This window comes from Schistocerca nitens, chromosome 3 (genome assembly GCF_023898315.1).
Source record: "Schistocerca nitens isolate TAMUIC-IGC-003100 chromosome 3, iqSchNite1.1, whole genome shotgun sequence".
NCBI classification, from domain to species: Eukaryota; Metazoa; Arthropoda; class Insecta; order Orthoptera; family Acrididae; genus Schistocerca; species Schistocerca nitens.
Window position 1 is genome coordinate 572894669 of NC_064616.1, and position 18657 is coordinate 572913325.

The window sequence follows — 18657 nt, forward strand, 5'->3', positions numbered from 1 at the left end:
ATTTTCTGTCAAGTCTGTACATAGAATTTTACTTTCGAATTCACTGAACGCTTCTCGCATAGCCCTCCTTACGCTAACTTTGACATCGCTTAGCTTCTGTTTGTCTGAGAGGTTTTGGCTGCGTTTAAACTTGGAGTGAAGCTCTCTTTGCTTTCGCAGTAGTTTCCTAACTTTGTTGTTGTACCACGGTGGGTTTTTCCCATCCCTCACAGTTTTACTCGGCACGTACCTGTCTAAAACGCATTTTACGATTGCCTTGAACTTTTTCCATAAACACTCAACATTGTCAGTGTCGGAACAGAAATTTTCGTTTTGATCTGTTAGGTGGTCTGAAATCTGCCTTCTATTACTCTTGCTAAACAGATAAACCTTCCTCCCTTTTTTTATATTCCTATTAACTTCCATATTCAGGGATGCTACAATGGCCTTATGATCACTGATTCCCTGTTCTGAACTTACAGAATCGAAAAGTTCGGGTCTGTTTGTTATCAGTAGGTCCAAGATGTTATCTCCACGAGTCGGTTCTCTGTTTAATTGCTCGAGGTAATTTTCGGATAGTGCACTCAGTATAATGTCACTCGATGCTCTGTCCCTACCACCCGTCCTAAACATCTGAGTGTTCCAGTCTATATCTGGTAAATTGAAATCTCCACCTAAGACTATAACATGCTGAGGAAATTTATGCGAAATGTATTCCAAATTTTCTCTCAGTTGTTCTGCCACTAACGCTGCTGAGTCGGGAGGTCGGTAAAAGGAGCCAATTATTAACCCAGCTCGGTTGTTGAGTGTAACCTCCACCCATAATAATTCACAGGAACTATCCACTTCTACTTCACTACAGGATAAACTACTACTAACAGCGACAAACACTCCACCACCGGTTGCATGCAATCTATCCTTCCTAAACACCGTCTGTACCTCTGTAAAAATTTCGGCAGAATTTATCTCTGGCTTAAGCCAGCTCTCTGTACCTATAACGATTTCAGCTTCGGTGCTTTCTATCAGTGCTTGAAGTTCCGGTACTTTACCAACGCAGCTTCGACAGTTTACAATTACAATACCGATTGCTGCTTGGTCCCCGCATGTCCTGACTTTGCTCCGCACCCTTTGAGGCTGTTGCCCTTTCTGTACTTGCCCGAGGCCATCTAACCTAAAAAACCGCCCAGTCCACGCCACACAACCCCTGCTACCCGTGTAGCCGCTTGCTGCGTGTAGTGGACTCCTGACCTATCCAGCGGAACCCGAAACCCCACCACCCTATGGCGCAAGTCGAGGAATCTGCAGCCCACATGGTCGCAGAACCGTCTCATCCTCTGATTCAGACCCTCCACTCGGCTCTGTACCAAAGGTCCGCAGTCAGTCCTGTCGACGATGCTGCAGATGGTGAGCTCTGCTTTCATCCCGCTAGCGAGACTGGCAGTCTTCACCAAATCAGATAGCCGTCGGAAGCCAGAGAGGATTTCCTCCGATCCATAGCGACACACATCATTGGTGCCGACATGAGCGACCACCTGCAGATGGGTGCACCCTGTACCCTTCATGGCATCCGGAAGGACCCTTTCCACATCTGGAATGACTCCCCCCGGTATGCACACGGAGTGCACATTGGTTTTCTTCCCCTCTCTTGCTGCCATTTCTCTAAGGGGCCCCATTACGCGCCTAATTTAGGGATTATATATGTCTCCACACAAAATTTGCATTGTTTGCAATGAAAAACATGGGTCACTATGAATTTGCAATTTGGGAGGAAGTCTATATTTGTCTCCACACACACACAAACACACACACACACACACACACACACACACACACACACAATGGTATGGCTATAGTGAATTATTCATAACATCCATCATTTTGTACATGGTTCTAGATATCGAAATAAGTTTCTTGTAAATGGTAGCACACAAAGAGAAGAACGAACTCTGAAATTTTGCATGCAATATGTAATTATAAACATGAAGACGTGCATTTTTCATAAAAGAAATGATTAGTTATGTGTTAATTATCATATATTTGCTAAATTTTATATTTAAATGATGCAGGTATTTGAAATGAACAAAAAAAATTAAAAAGAAAGACCACAGTAATATTCAAACCCGTGATGCATTTATTACCTCTATACCATTCAGCTACACTACACTGTGTGTCATTCTGCTTGTTGTACAAATTGACTTCATTGTATATTTAAAATGGGTAGAATTGACAAACCACAAACAAGGAAAGGAATGATAATCCTCCACAAATTCTATTTGTTTCTCATAAGCTAATCATCCATGGTGCCAACACAAACACGTGCAAGAAACTCAATCTTTCAACTATCAGTTACAGTTAAAAAAACCAATAAACAGAATGAACCATGGACATGCGCATAACTGTTGCACATGCCATCCCCACTACTGCGTTCACACACAGTGACCGTTGTGCACGCATCAGAGGCATATGTAACTTTGCAGCACTGCATGTGCCCCCTTGTGGGTAAATGCAATGGCCGCACGTGCCTGGTGCACACTGAAGCCACACAGGTGTAAACACACCTTAACACATTGCTCACAGCAGTTTGGAGGGGTGCTAACATGGGTGGTGTCAGTTGTGTCACACTATTTACATTGGTGGCTAGAGACAGGCATAACTGTGAAACTGAAGTACCAATACATGAATATTAATAGTACTTCTTCACGCTCATAAAATATTACAGCTGCTTCTTTTCTAAGGCTGTAAAATGTAAACAGGTTTTTTGCGCATGAGTACAATTTGTACAATGTGGCTGGTATCATAATTTTCTACACACTGTATCGCTGCATAACTGCTTAAGGTCTAGATTCAGGTGGTTTCCAATTAATGGACATCATCAGTAAAATGAAATGCAAACAGTCACTAAAATTTGGCAACGTTCTTTTTCGTTTACCCTTAAGAGAAGGAACATTTATGCTCAATTTTGTAGCCATAATAATGCACCAGCTTAGGTAGTTTTGTAGTAATTGTGTCTGGAACCACTTAATCCACAGCAATATGTTAATAAATTTTAAATGATGAAAATATGAGTTAGTCTATTCAGTACATAACTAAATGAATATGTACAGTGTGGTTGCAGTAATTATAGTGAGATGAAGAGCCTTGAAAAGGAGAGCATCAAACCAGTCTTCAGACTGAAGACCACAACAACAATAACAACATGTATAATGTTTATTTTAACTTTGGCATACCCCCTGGGGTATGGGGAAGGACTACCCTCTGGGGTATGTGACCCTGGTTGTATATTACTGCTTTATTTTGAGGAGGATTACCGGGTTGGTTGCACCAATAATCACACCCATTTAGCAATAGTTCATTTATTAACCTTAACACATAGAAGGATCACAAAGAACTGAACTGAACATGGCGGAACAGCCAAAGATAATGCTTAGAGTCCAAAGATGAATGCATATCGCCGAGTAGCACAAGGGGAAGGGCCTCCGTCCATAGAGAGTCGTGGCATCGAAGAGCCGCCTTGAAAGTGCGGTGCCAGTGCCCAACTAACCCATTGCTTTATGGGTGACATGCTGTGGTATGGATTCGCTGGATGCTGCAAATGTTACAAATCTCGTTGAACAGGGCCGACTCAAATTGTCTGCCCTGGTCAGTCGTGATGATAACGACATCTGAAATGCAATACCCATGACTCGACGAAAGCTCAAGCAACAGTTTCTGCCATAATATTGGGGAGGGAGACAGCCTTGACCCATCGAGTTATTCGGTCGATAGATGAGAGAACATAACGAAAGCCGTTAGAGGGGGGAAATGCCAACAATGTCAATATGAATATGCTGGAAACACCCAGGAGGGATCGGAAAGACGCTGAGGGGGGGGGGGGAGGGGGGGGGGTGAAGTGTGCTTGTGTACTTTGCAGCGTTGGCACGCGATGCAGGAGTGTGCCCATTGTTGGCAGTCCTTGTTGACATTTCTCCACACAAAGCGCCCCGCTATGAGGCAGGCGGATGCACGAACACCGGGGTGGGCTAAATTATGCAATGCGTTGAAGATGGAGTGTGGTTGGGATGAGAGGGCGTAACATGCCCATACTGTCGTCGCACCAGAAATGCCAGGGAAGGTGGTGTGGACAAAGTGTAGTGAAGAAATAGAGTCTGAAATCAGGTTTTGTGTTTCCTCATCGGCAGGTTGGAGGTTAGGCAGATCAGAGAGGTCTAACAGCGAATAGACGGCGTCGACTCATGAAAGGAAATCAGCAACTATATTGTCAGCACCCTTTATATGCCTGACATCGGTGGTGAACTGAGATATGAAGTCCATGTATCTGAAGCAGCGAGGAGGTGGGTCTGCTGGAGGGATTGTAATGACTGCAGCCAGGGGTTTGTGATCCGTTAAAACATAGAAAGGGCGTGCCTCAACATCAGCCTTAAAATGCTTGATCGCTTCATAGACCACGAGCAACTCCCTGTCAAACACGGAATATTTCCGTTGTGTATTGGTGAGCTTGCACGAGAAGAACTGCAGACGCGAAATTTGTCCATCGATTGTTTGGCTAAGGACAGCGCCGATGGCAGTATCGCTTGCATCTGTGGTGATAAAAAGCTGCGCATTGGGATGAGGATGTGTGATGGTGCAGGCCTCGGCAAGAAGATTTCTGAGGGCAGTGAAAGAGTCAGTCATAGCAGGGGTCCATGGAACAGAAGTGTTGGTGCCTGCCAAGGTGTCTGCCACAGCTCTTTGAATGACGAAGATCTGGGTAGGTTTAATATTGTTGGGGGTGGTGAAATACCGTTGGCAGAGTCCCGAAAACCAAGAAAAGTGACAGCGGGTTGATGTAGCTGCAATTTGTCCTGGTTGGTCTCAATGCCTGCTGCCGCAAGAGTATTCATAACAGTTTGCACATGTAGAATGTTGTCCTCGATGGAAGAGCTGAACACAAGAATGTCATCAAGATATGCAAAGTATAATTTTAGGTCAAATAGCACTTCGTTGATGAAGCGTTGCCAGGTCTGGTTTGCATTTTTCAGACTGAAGGGCATGAATCAAAACTGAAATAACCCGATCGGGATGGTGATTACTGTCTACTTGATGTTTTCATGTGCCATGGGGATTTGGTGGTAGGCCCGTTTGCAATCAATGACAGAGAACATGGTCGCAACTGTGAGGGAACTGGTAAAGTCAGTAATGTTGGGTACGGGGTAGGTGTCCATAATTGTTCGTGCGTTTAGTCGACGGTAGTCTCCGCACATGCGCCAGGACCCGTCTTTCTTTGGTGTCATACGTATAGGCGTAGACCAGCTACTGGCAGAGGGTTCAATGACGCCGGAGCTTAGTAGTTCAGAAATCTGAGTTTTAAAGTTGGAGAGGCACTCGGGACAAAGTCGACATGGTTTACTGGAGATCGGGAGACCTGGCGTGAGGTGAAGCTTGTGAACTATGCCATTGGTGACAATGGAAATGTTGCAGGCCAGCTTGTCTAATCTATACCCACCATCCCCAATGGAGATAAAAAAATAGGAGAATTTAATGCCATGAGGCATATTGCATGAGGCTAGAATAGTGGCAGGAGAGTTGATGTTAGACATATTGTGTCTCCAAGAATCATACACTAAGGCAGGAAAGGTTCCCAGTAAGCCAATAACTGCCCAGATGTTCGCCCAATGGCAACATTTTGTGACAGCAATACTAGTATTTAACAAAGGTGTAACTGTGATGAAAATATCACAATTTTGTTCAGAACATCTCATAGGCATGGAAATATTAACAAAAAAGGAGAGTTGCTTTCTGGTTTCCACGTATTTTCAATTCAGTGATGAGATCAACGAGTATCTGATTAGTCACCTAGGATTAATTAAGCCTCTTTGGTACTGCACTCATGCAAGTGTGAAATCAGTACTGTGGTACAGCCACCTGACTGATGACCATGGAGGGCAACTAGAAGAGAGGATTGTAGAATGCAACCTACAGGCATTGCCTGCAATTCGCAATCCCCCAACTTACAAGGGGAGGGTTGGAGGAATGTCAGATATAAATGTCACTCGAGCAAATACAGTAGTGCTATACCATGTGAAAGGCTGGAGAGTTGAGAGGGGAATGAAACTGAGTGATCATAATATAATACACTATACCACCACTGGAAGGGAAATCCAAGACACCATACAAAACATTCACATAAGCCACGATTCAACATCAAGGAGGCTAAGTGGGAAGAACTGACAAGGTCCAGGAAGTCCACTGACCATACACAGAGCAATGGAGGCATCAATACCTAACAGGAGAGGTCCTTCTAGAAGAGAACCTTGCATCTGGATCTAGGTGCTGCAGGAATTAAGACGTGAAACAAGAAGAAAGAATCCAAAGGCTGTAGAGATGTTAAACAATGTTTTAAGGAACATTTATGGAAAACAAAAATGGAACGAAGGTAGCAGTCCGCACAGACTAACTTGGAAAATGAACCCAGGGGTAGATCATACAAAACAGTCTGTGAGAAAATATGATCACCAACAGCCTTATCCATGCTGAAACAGAATGATTGGATGATAACAGAAAGTTGGTAATAGTCACCTATCCCACTAATGGAAACACTGCTTCCTGATGACAGAGAAAAAGACAAGACAGAAGATCAGCATGTATTATGAAAAATATTATGGGGATACTATAGAAACAACAAGCTTGTGTACTACCCCTTTGCACAAGAAGAAATTAGGCAAATAATTTTAAGAATGAAAAAGAAGAAGTCTCCAGGATCAGATGGGATCCTGACCGAAGGAATACAAGGATTAGGTGACCAATTAGATATTTATTTGTGTAAACTATACAACAAGTGTCTCTTACAAGGAAGGGTCCCTCACCAAGGAAGGATGCTGAAGTGGCGATAATTAATAAAGGACAAGACAAGGATCTGATGATAGCTAAATCCTACAGACCAATCTGTCCTTTGATATGTTCTTGGCAAGATGTCTGAAAAACTATTATGCAAGAGACTACAAGATCATAGACTGCTATTCTGGGTGAGCCCTCACAAGTATGGTTTTAGGAGAGAAAAGTCAACAGAAGACACAATTAATAAGATTAATTATAATTAATTATACAATTAATTATAATCATATACATATCTCACTAGCAACAGATACACATTCTACATATACTCTAGCAATGATGATCAGTATTGATGGTGCTTTCAATAACCTATGTTGTACGTCTTTCTTTGGTCACCTTAGGGACTTGGAGTGTCCAGAGGTGCTGTACAACTACCGGAGAGGCTATTGCCATCAAAGACATGCTTCTTTAATATGCCTGTGAAAGGGAATAGTGAAGACAATGACAAAAGGCTATCACAGGGATCAGTGTATGGTCCAGAGTTTTGGTACACAGCACTGGAGCCCATATTACAGAAGTTGCATGGTAGTGGTAACATAAGCAGGCTGGTAGCAGACTTTTCATTGTAAGCGGTGACTACAGAAGAATTATACAACAAAAATGTAATGCAGTTGTCCATGAATGTCAAGGATGGTGTCAAAGTGTCTGATTGTCACTAGTACCCCACAAAACTATGTACCTCCTGCTGAAAGGGAATTTAGCACGAAACACTAAAATAAAATTAAATGATGTAAAGAATAGAAGTGCAGTAACAAGATATCTAGGGGTATTCCTGGATGATGTAACTTTATACATCATATAGAGGAGGCACGATTGACAAAATTATAACTATTGCAAATAGGCCATTTCAGCTTCCCTTGGAAACAATCAGAGCATACCACCAATCCATCTGGCATCACTTGTAGGATACGGTGCGAGAATTTGGGTTCATAGGTTGCAGCTTGTGAAGCCAGCCTCATTAGTGAGAATAATTCAACAAGGAGTGCTACTAAGATTAACAGGCACCTACTTCATTACCTCCGTATGATGCATTGTTAGTAATTCTTGGAATATGCCCACTGGACTTGGAAATTACGAAAATGGGAGCCCTTTACTGGTTAAAGAGAGGCAATCAAATGGGAAGGAAGTTCGGAGTATCCTTTGATCTGAGGCCAGTACAAAATTGTTGGTAAAAGATTGCATTTTACAACTCTGGTAAAGTGAACGAGACACCTCATGCACAGGCAGGAGAGCAAACAAATTCACCCCAACACCAGGTAGAGACTAAAAATAACATTTCTTAACTTGTTGAGTGGACTGGTATATTACATGACCAGTCTTGGTCCATATGCTACATATCTATCCAAAATCAAAAGACAGATTAATGATAGTTGCACCTTCAACAGTGTAGGTACTTCAGGACACACAGTTTGCTCTGTTAAGATGCAGAAGGTAATGGTTGTCAGGTATTAAGGATGTTGTATCTCAAAATAATACTGAGGAGCAAGCCAACCTGCATATCTTGGACATTACTGCAGTCACAGTCTCCGGGAAGGGCAAGGATGACTTCACAACACATTCAACCAAAGACCAGCATGCTGTCATTTCAGCTAGACAACATACGCTGCAGATGGAGAGGAGGCAATTGAGGTCAGTGACCACTGAATGAAATTGTTTCTCAACAATTTACATATCACTGGTGCAAGTGCTCCTGGAAGTGTGGATTCCAAGATGTAACAGTGAATTATGGAACTGCAGAATGAAATCCCCCCACCCGGGCAGTGGCTAAGCCATATCTCCGCAATATTCTTTCTTTCAGAAGTGCTAGTTCTGCAAGTTTCACAGGAGAAGCTGTGTTGGTAAAGTACCGGATCTTCAAGCACTGATAGAAAGCACCGAAGCTGAAATAGTTATAGGTACAGAAAGCTGGCTGAAGCCAGAGATAAATTCTGCCGAAATTTTTACAAAGATGCAGACGGTGTTTAGAAAGGATAGATTGCATGCAACCAGTGGTGGCGTGTTTGTTGCTGTTAGTAGTAGTTTATCCTGTAGTGAAACAGAAGTGGATAGTTCCTGTGAATTATTATGGGTGGAGGTTATACTCAACAACCGAGCTAGGTTAATAATTGGCTCCTTTTACCGACCTCCCGACTCAGCAGTGTTAGTGGCAGAACAACTAAGAGAAAATCTGGAGTACATTTCACATAAATTTCCTCAGCATGTTATAGTCTTAGGTGGAGATTTCAATTTACCATATATAGACTGGGACACTCAGATGTTTAGGACGGGTGGTAGGGACAGTGCATCGAGTGACATTATACTGAGTGCACTATCCAAAAATTACCTCGAGCAATTGAACAGAGAACCGACTCATGGATATAACATCTTGGACCTACTGATAACAAACAGACCTGAACTTTTCGACTCTGTAAGCGCAGAACAGGGAATCAGTGATCATAAGGCCATTGCAGCATCCCTGAATATGGAAGTAAATAGGATTATAAAAAAAGGGAGGGAGGTTTATCTGTTTAGCAAGAGTAGTAGGAGGCACATTTCAGACTACCTAACAGACCAAAAATGAAAATTTCTGTTCCAACATTGACAATGTTGAGTGTTTATGGAAAAAGTTCAAGGCAATCGTAAAATGCATTTTAGACAGGTACGTGCTGAGTAAAACTGTGAGGGACGGGAAAAACCCACCGTAGTTCAACTGTTAGGAAACTACTGCAAAAGCAAAGAGAGCTTCACTCCAAGTTTAAACGCAGCCAAAACCTCTCAGACAAACAGAAGCTAAGCGATGTCAAAGTTAGCGTAAGGAGGGCTATGCGAGAAGCGTTCAGTGAATTCGAAAGTAAAATTCTATGTACAGACTTGACAGAAAATCCTAGGAAGTTCTGGTCTTACGTTAAATCAGTAAGTGGCTTGAAACAGCATATCCAGACACTCCGGGATGATGATGGCATTGAAACAGAGGATGACACGCATAAAGCTGAAATACTAAACACCTTTTTCCAAAGCTGTTTCACAGAGGAAGACCGCACTGCAGTTCCTTCTCTAAATCCTCGCACAAACGAAAAAATGGCTGACATCGAAATAAGTGTCCAAGGAATAGAAAAGCAACTGAAATCACTCAACAGAGGAAAGAGCACTGGACCTGATGGGATACCAATTCGATTCTACACAGAGTACGTGAAAGAACTTGCCCCCTTCTAACAGCCGTGTACCGCATGTCTCTAGAGGAACTGAAGGTTCCAAATCAAATGATTGGAAAAGAGCACAGGTAGTCCCAGTCTTCAAGAAGGGTCGTTGAGCAGATGCACAAAACTATAGGCCTATATCTCTGACATCGATCTGTTGTAGAATTTTAGAACATGGTTTCTGCTCATGTATCATGTCATTTCTGGAAACCCAGGATCTACTCTGTAGGAATCAACATGGATTCCGGAAACAGCGATCGTGTGAGACCCAACTCACTTTATTTGTTCATGAGACCCAGAAAATATTAGATTCAGGCTCCCAGACAGATGCCATTTTCCTTAACTTCTGGAAGGCGTTTGATACAGTTCCGCACTGTCGCCTGATAAACAAAGTAAGAGCCTACGGATTATCAGACCAGCTGTGTGGCTGGATTGAAGAGTTTTTAGCAAACAGAACACAGCATGTTGTTCTCAATGCAGAGACGTCTACAGACATTTAAGTAACCTCTGGCGTGCCACAGGGAAGTGTTATGGGAGCATTGCTTTTCACAATATATATAAATGATCTAGTAGATAGTGTCGGAAGTTCCATGCGGCTTTTCACAGATGATGCTGTAGTATACAGAGAAGTTGCAGTATTAGAAAATTGCAGCAAAATGCAGGAAGATCTGCAGCGGATAGGCACTTGGTGCAGGGAGTGGCAACTGACCCTTGACATAGAAAAATGTAATGTATTGTGAATACATAGAAAGAAGGATCCTTTATTGTATGATTATATGATAGTGGAACAAACACTGGTAGCAGTTACTTCTGTAAAATATCTGGGAGTATGTGTACGGAATGATTTGAAGTGGAATAATCATATAAAATTAATTGTTGGTAAGGCGGGTGCCAGGTTGAGATTCATTGGTAGAGTCCTTAGAAAATGTAGTCCATCAACAAAAGAGTTGGCTTACAAAACACTCGTTCGACCTATACTTGAATATTTCTCATCAGTGTGGGATCCATACCAGGTCGGATTGACGGAGGAGATAGAGAAGATCCAAAGAAGAGCGGCGCGTTTTGTCACAGGGTTATTTGGTAAGCGTGATAGTGTTACGGAGATGTTTAGCAAACTCAAGTGGCAGAGTCTGTAAGAGAGGTGCTCTGCATCGCGGTGTAGCTTGCTGGCCAGGTTTCGAGAGGGTGCATTTCTGGATGAGGTATTGAATATATTGCTTCCCCCTACTTATACCTCCCAAGGAGATCACAAATGTAAAATCAGAGAGATTCGAGTGTGCACGGAGGCTTTCCGGCAGTCGTTCTTCCCACGAACCATAAGTGACTGGAACAGGAAAGGGAGGTAATGACAGTGGCATATAAAGTGCCCTCCGCCACACACCGTTGGGTGGCTTGCGGAGTATAAATGTAGATGTAGATGTAGAGAGTTTCTGTGAAGTTTGGAAGGTAGGAGATGAGGCACTGGTGGAAGTAAAGCTTTGAGGATGGGTCATGAGTCATGCTTGAGTTGCTCAGTTGGTGGAGCACTTGCCCACGAAAAGCAAAGGTCCCAAGTTCGAGTCTCAGTCTGGCACACAGTTTTAATCTACCAGGAAATTTCAATTATGGGATTGTTTCTTTTGCAGAAAAGATGCTGACTAGCTGCCCTACACCCAAGGAATCTAGCAGCAATAGCTGTTGACCAGGGTAGTATGAGAGAGATCCAGTAGTGGAAACTACTATCTACAGTTTAAATGCACCAAATTAAATGAACAAATACAGAACAGATTCTGTGGTGATAACAGTAGTATTATTAGTTGAGTAACTGGTCGAGTTTCATTATTGTAGTTTTGTAGTAGTAAAGTAGTTGTAGGATTAACATTTTTGTTCATTTAGTTTTCTGTAGGTTTTTAAAATTGATAGTTAAATTTAGTATTATACAAGAAAATGTCATTTGTATGGCCCATTTTAGCCTCTCAGCTGATAGTCTGCAATTGTGGAGAATGAATGAATAAATAGTAACTGTCAACAGTGACACACTGTTAATTTTAATTTCTCCCTCCAGGTGGCTCTGCTATTTTTGCATTTGTCATCACTTTATTTATTGTATCGATGACCTTACACAATCTGACATCAGTAATAAACTTCCCAACAAGAATTACATCCGAGTGCCAAATTATGATAGACAACATTTTTTAGATGTAAATAGACACCAGAATTATATTGTCAGGCAGGTTATAAGTGGGCTTTCAGATCATGATGGACAAATTCTCACTATTTATGACGTTAATCTGTTCAAAAAAGAATTTCCTCGATGGAAATTCATAAGAGTAATTAATGAAGAAGCGAAAGGAACTTTCAACCACAGGTTGCAGCAAATGGATTGGTCTTTAGTATATAGCCATGATGATGTTGATACTAAATTTAACTGTTTTATAAATGAATTCTGTGCACTTTTTGAAGAAATATTTCCCAAGAAATGGGTCAGAAACAGTGCTTCCAATTCTGTAAGCAAGCCTTGGATTACAAAAGGTATAAAACAGTCATGTAAAACCAAAAGGGAAACTTATGCTGCAATAAGATTCTGTAAAGATGTAGAAAAATGGGAACACTATAGAATATACTGTAAAATTTTGAAGAAACTAATACAGAAATCAAAAGCCCTTTATTATGAGAAGAAAATAGATAATTCTAATAATAAAGTAAAAGCAATTTGGAGCATTGTAAAAAAAGAAACAGGAAGAGATACAACAAGTAAAGAAGATCTAAATAATATCAGATATGAAGGTATCCTAGTAGATAACCCCAAAACGGTGGCTGAGATTTTTAATAAACACTTCCTATCAGTAACTCAACAGATTGGTTGCAAGCCCGATGTTGATGAAGCTGTAACTCTTTGTCAAGCCGTATATTCAAACACAATTTCAGAAATGCACCTTAATCCTGTCACTGTAGAAGAAATTCAAAAAATCATCATGTCTCTAAAAAGTACGAATTCTGCAGGGGTTGATAATATATCTAGTAATTTATTGAAATATTCCTGTGTGTGGATAAGGGACATTCTCTGTCATATTTTCAATGCTTCCCTTCAGAAAGGTGTTGTTCCCAGTAGACTTAAGTATGCCATTGTGAAGCCCCTGTACAAAAAGGATGATAAAGCTGAACTAACTAACTATCGACCTATCTCTTTGCTGACAGCTTTCTCCAAAATTCTAGAAAAGCTAATACATGTAAGAATTACTGATCATCTCATGAAGAATGGAGTTCTCAGCAAGAGCCAGTTTGGCTTTCAAAAGGGCCGTTCAACAGAAGACGCAGTCTACACACTTGCAAATGAAGTCCTAGAAACTCTTAATGAAAAAATGCTAGCACTTGGTGTCTTCTGTGATTTATCCAAAGCGTTTGACTGTGTTGATCACCAGATTCTCTTGCAAAAAGCAAAATTAGTAGGAATAAGTGGTGTTGCAGGCAATTGGCTACAGTCATACCTCCAAGACAGAAAACAAAAAGTTGTGTTGAATAGCTCAGGTGGAGTATGTGACACTTCCTCAGATTCTGAATGGAGTTCCATTACATGTGGAGTGCTCCAGGGCTCAATTCTTGGGCCACTATTATTGCTAATTTTTATAAATGATCTACCATCATGTAGAAGCGTGCCGTGTAAATTTACATTATTTGCTGATGATACCACAATTTTTATGAGCAGTAGAACAGACAACAATCTTGAGGAACTCGTTAATCACATACTCTCAGATATGCTTAATTGGTTCAAGGTGAATGGTCTCTCATTAAATTCCAGTAAGACCAGCTTTATTCAATTTTGTACAAAAACAGAAAAAGAGAGAGAGATAAGTGTGACATGTGGTAATCAACCAATAGTTAGAATGGAAACAACAAAATTTCTTGGAGTGCACATTGACAAGAAAATGAACTGGTCTTCACATATTATTGATCTCTGTAAGAGGCTTAGCTCTCCTACCTATGCTTTACGGGTTGTCACTACATGTGTTGAACCTAACACTGCAAAAGTGGCATATTATGGCTGCTTTCATTGTCTCATTGAGTACGAAATTATTTTTTGGGGCAACCAGCCACTAGCAAGGAAAGTGTTCATTGCACAGAAGCGAGCTTTAAGAATTATATGTGGATTGCGCCCAAGAGACTCTTGTAGAAATAGTTTTCGTAATCTTAAAATATACACAACTACATGCCAATATATTTTTTCTCTCATGTGTTTTGTTTGTAAAAATATAGATATATTTCAACCAAACAGTAATTATCATGAGCATAACACACGGAGGAAAAATGACATACACAGTGAACTCAGAAATTTGAGCTTGGCACAAAAGGGTGTCCACTACACTGGAGCAAAACTCTTCAATGCTCTTCCTCCCGAAATAAAGACAAAGATACATAACAATAGTGAGTTTAAGAAAGCTCTAAAAATATTTCTGCTAGAAAAAGCTTTTTACAGTCTAGATGAATTTTTAACTAAATAAATTGTAATATTTTAATATTATATAATACAAGTTGACATAATGCCACTATGAATTTTATTTAACCTGAGCTCTGTATCTGTGTGTGCTCCATATCTGTTTTCTGTAATGTTTTAATGATTCTAAGAAAATATGTATTTTCTTTTTCTGTATTGCTGCCCAAAGAATTTACTGTATAAATTTTTATATAATTATGTACTCAAATTTCTGTATATGCTATAAGATTATCAGATTGTATTTGTAAAAAACTGACTCGTTCCACGTCCTTGTGTATCCAACACAGTTGGACCTATGGAACACGAAATAAATCAAATCAAATCAAATCAAATCACTTGATTGTTCTAGAGTGACTCAGTTCTTAAATGTGTTAGTTTCTCTTTTGTTTGCTCAAATTAATTGCTGAATTGTAAGCATATTTGGTATGTGTGAATTAGAAAGACTGTCTTTTTGTTATATATGTAATTAATTCATTAATTCTTTCAAATATAGTAATTACTTTTTTAGGAAAAAATGCCACCAATACATCTAAAGCTGAATATTTATACTGACAAAAAGAGAATCCAAAAATATTGTCATGTTAGAGAGCATACTAGAAATTTTATGTCACACAGAAGCTAGTGAAAAAAGTAGTTAACACTTATAATGGAATGGGACTGGTGAAGTTAACGATTCAAAATATTTGGAAGAGAAAATAACAAATCAAAATACAGTCACTATCTCGTGCACATTCAAGTATTTTAAAATTAACTCACCAAAGAAGCACCATAATGGATAAAATGGAAAAATAATTGTATATGTGGCCTGAACACAATAATCAATGAAAGATACCAGTGAGCAAAATGAATATCCCAGAAAAGGGTAAAAATGTTTTTGAAAAATTGAAGAGGGAGGATAGTGATGAATTTTTGAAAGATGTAACATTTCAAATAATGTTAGGTTGGTGTGAAAAATTCAAAAATTACCACAATTTGCATAAATTAAAATTGAAACGTGAAAGAGCTAATGCAAATGGTAACATAGCTGAAAAGTACCCCAACATTTTGAAAAGAATTATTGAAAGAGGTGGAGACCAGCCTGAACATGTTTTTGATATAGATGAGGCAAGACTTTGTTGGAAGCAAATGCGTGATATAACTTACATTTCAAAATGTGAAAAGTGTGCATCTGGCTATAAGGGTTGAATGGTCAATTAACTTTTCTCCTTGGTGATAATGCTGCAGGTGATTTGAAGCTAAAACCACTTTTGGTGTATCTTTCCAAAAACCCAATATGTTTTAAAGGGCTGAGCAAGAAACAGGTGCCCATCATTTGGAGATTCAACAAGAAGGATTGGATGACTAACACTATCTTCAATGAAGATTGGTTAAAAAATTACTTTTGACAAAAAAAAATTAAATGACAAAAACTGAAACAATAGGGCTTTGCTTATTTTGGATAATGCTCCTGGGCACCTGCTTCATTTATTTGAATTATCTGACTACATGAAGACTGAATACATTCCCAAAAATACAATAGCTCTGCTCCAGCCAATAGATCATGGTGCAATAACAACTTTTAAGTCTTATTATTTATGCAGAACTTTTTGTAAACTTATGCACAAACTCACTACTGACTCTTCAGTGAAACAGTTTTGAAAAAAAAAAAAAAAAAAAAAAATCAGGGATGTCATAGGCAAAGCAAGTGAATCATGGAAGGAAGTAAAATCAATCACATTGAACCAAGTTTAGAAAAAAATCTGGCCACAATGCATAAAAACTAATGAATCTGATGTTGATTTTCTTTCTGGAATTTGACAAGACATACTAAAATTTGGACGCCATCTTGGTTTTGAAGATTTGGAGGAAGGTGATTTGATTGACCTCACAAAGCACTCTATGGCTCTGTGTCTTCAACACATACTTGTTTGGTTTCTAACTGGATCAGTTTGCTCAGTTTCTGACTGGATCAGTTCCTTGTTTGAAGCAGGTTCTGTGTCAGCATCTAGGAGGGCAATCAAATCACCTTCCTCCAAATCTTCAAAACCAAGGTGGTTTCCTAAGTTTAGTATGTCTTGTCAAATTCCAGAAAGAGAATCAACATCAGATTCATTAGTTTTTATGCATTGTGGCCAGATTTTTTCTAAACTTGATTCAACATGGTTGATTTTGCTCCTTCCATGATTCACTTACTGTGGCTATGGCATCCCTGATGATATATTTTTTTCAAAACTGTTTCATTGGAGAGTCATCATCAGTTTTGTGCATGAGTTTACAAAAATTCTGTATAAATAATAAGACTTAAAAGTTGATATTGCTCCGTGATCTATTGGCTGGAGCAGAGCTGTTGCAGAACAGTGCTAAAAGAGACATAAAGCAAGATGAAGCAGACAACTTTGAATCAATATTTTAAACTGGGTTGTTCACAAATGTGGAAAGTGAAGATGGCATAATATTATAGCTGAGTGATTCTTTGTGTTAACGTTCCTCATTAGATAAAAACAGTTTCTGAACATGTTTTTTTTATTTTATGTATTAACATGTGTATACAATTTCTTTCATTTTTTAATTTATATTTATTTTTTTGATCTCTGTTTATTATTACATTGTCTTGTAATTTCATTTTCAAGTAAGCATTTTTATAGGAAACAATAATAATAAAATGCTTTATGAACTAAAGACTACATTATTTTATTATAAAAACTGGAACAGATCCATTTAAATCTGTGAGAGTTTGTATCAAAATTATTGGTTTGTTATACAGGTTTTCATTTTAACATCAATTTTTACAGAACTTATCCAGACCGTAAAATGGCATATGGGTGTAATGTGTTCTTATAGACGATGACTTTTTTATTCTGGTGTCTTAAGGCACTAAATTTGTAAGATTACATAGCTTCAATATATCTCATAATTTTTAAATTACTGATGTTATAAGAATTTCCATCAATATTGAAGTCTCTCAGTATTAAGATCGCACTAGGTTCAGCTAGGCCAGATATGCTTATGAAGATTTGAGGAAATGATTCACCTATGTATTTAGTAAACACTACATACCCATTGCATTATGCTTTATTGTATTGGTAATAAAGCCTTTTCGATGTGCAGTGGATGGGTGCCAGGAGGTGCCGTATTAAAACTCGTCCGAGCTTTTCAAATGATTTATTTTTTTCCACTACAGAGCTTTGTTGACCTCGGTCCATGTCACAGGCCCCGCATTGCTGAGCCCCCATTGGCCTGTGCAACACACTGTGTCGAGAAGTCCTTGTACGCCAGCTGCAGAGTTCCAATTACGTCAGGATGGCTGCATTAGCAGCCGACTCAGCAGCCACCATCCCCGTTGACTCTGCACTGCTCCGTTGGGAGCCATAGCCAGCCGCGCATAACAAAGTTAAGGCTGCGATGACACTTGGCACAGTGATGCTCAAAATGATCGTTATTTGCCATTGCCTTTCCCTATACTGAGCGACATGTTGAACAAGCTGTTCGGCTGATATGCGCCCCTCTTGCTCTATAATGAACTGGTTTACGGATCTCAACAGACCTGGCCCCACAGTTTGGTTTAACAAGGTCAGATTCTGCCTTGGCAAAAACTCTAAAGTGGTTTCTGGCCAGCACAGCTGTGGCTGCGTAACATTCAATGTGTGGCACCTGAAATTGATGTAAGCAGATGTAAGGTTGGTTGTATTATGTTACACTTAGTTCCATTGATTAAAATTCCGCTCCCCTCGAGGTCTACACGTTTGATTTCTGTAAACATTCCTTGCTCAAAACAACTTGCCACTACTACCAAATTCTCATAGGTGAAAAAGATCCAATGCATCCTGACCCATTGCAAGCTCAATTTTGGTTCCACAATGTTCTTGAACAGTCTATTCCTTTCCCCCTGGCTAAAAATAACTGCACCGTGCATGTGTCCCATATTTGTAGCTACACAGATTTTCCTCCAACATTCACTATTTTTGATTCAAAATCAACACTGATTGTGTGACTACTTTTATCCTTAAATTTACATTATATGAACTGGTACAATGAACACGACTCTCTTGACCTAGCACTGTCTATAACTAAAAATTTAAACAAGAAATTGCACGACTCTGACATCATTCAACACATATTTATTACGGCTTTTCACAAAATTTACTCCGACACATTTATCTCTCCAGAACTGCGTTTGACTTC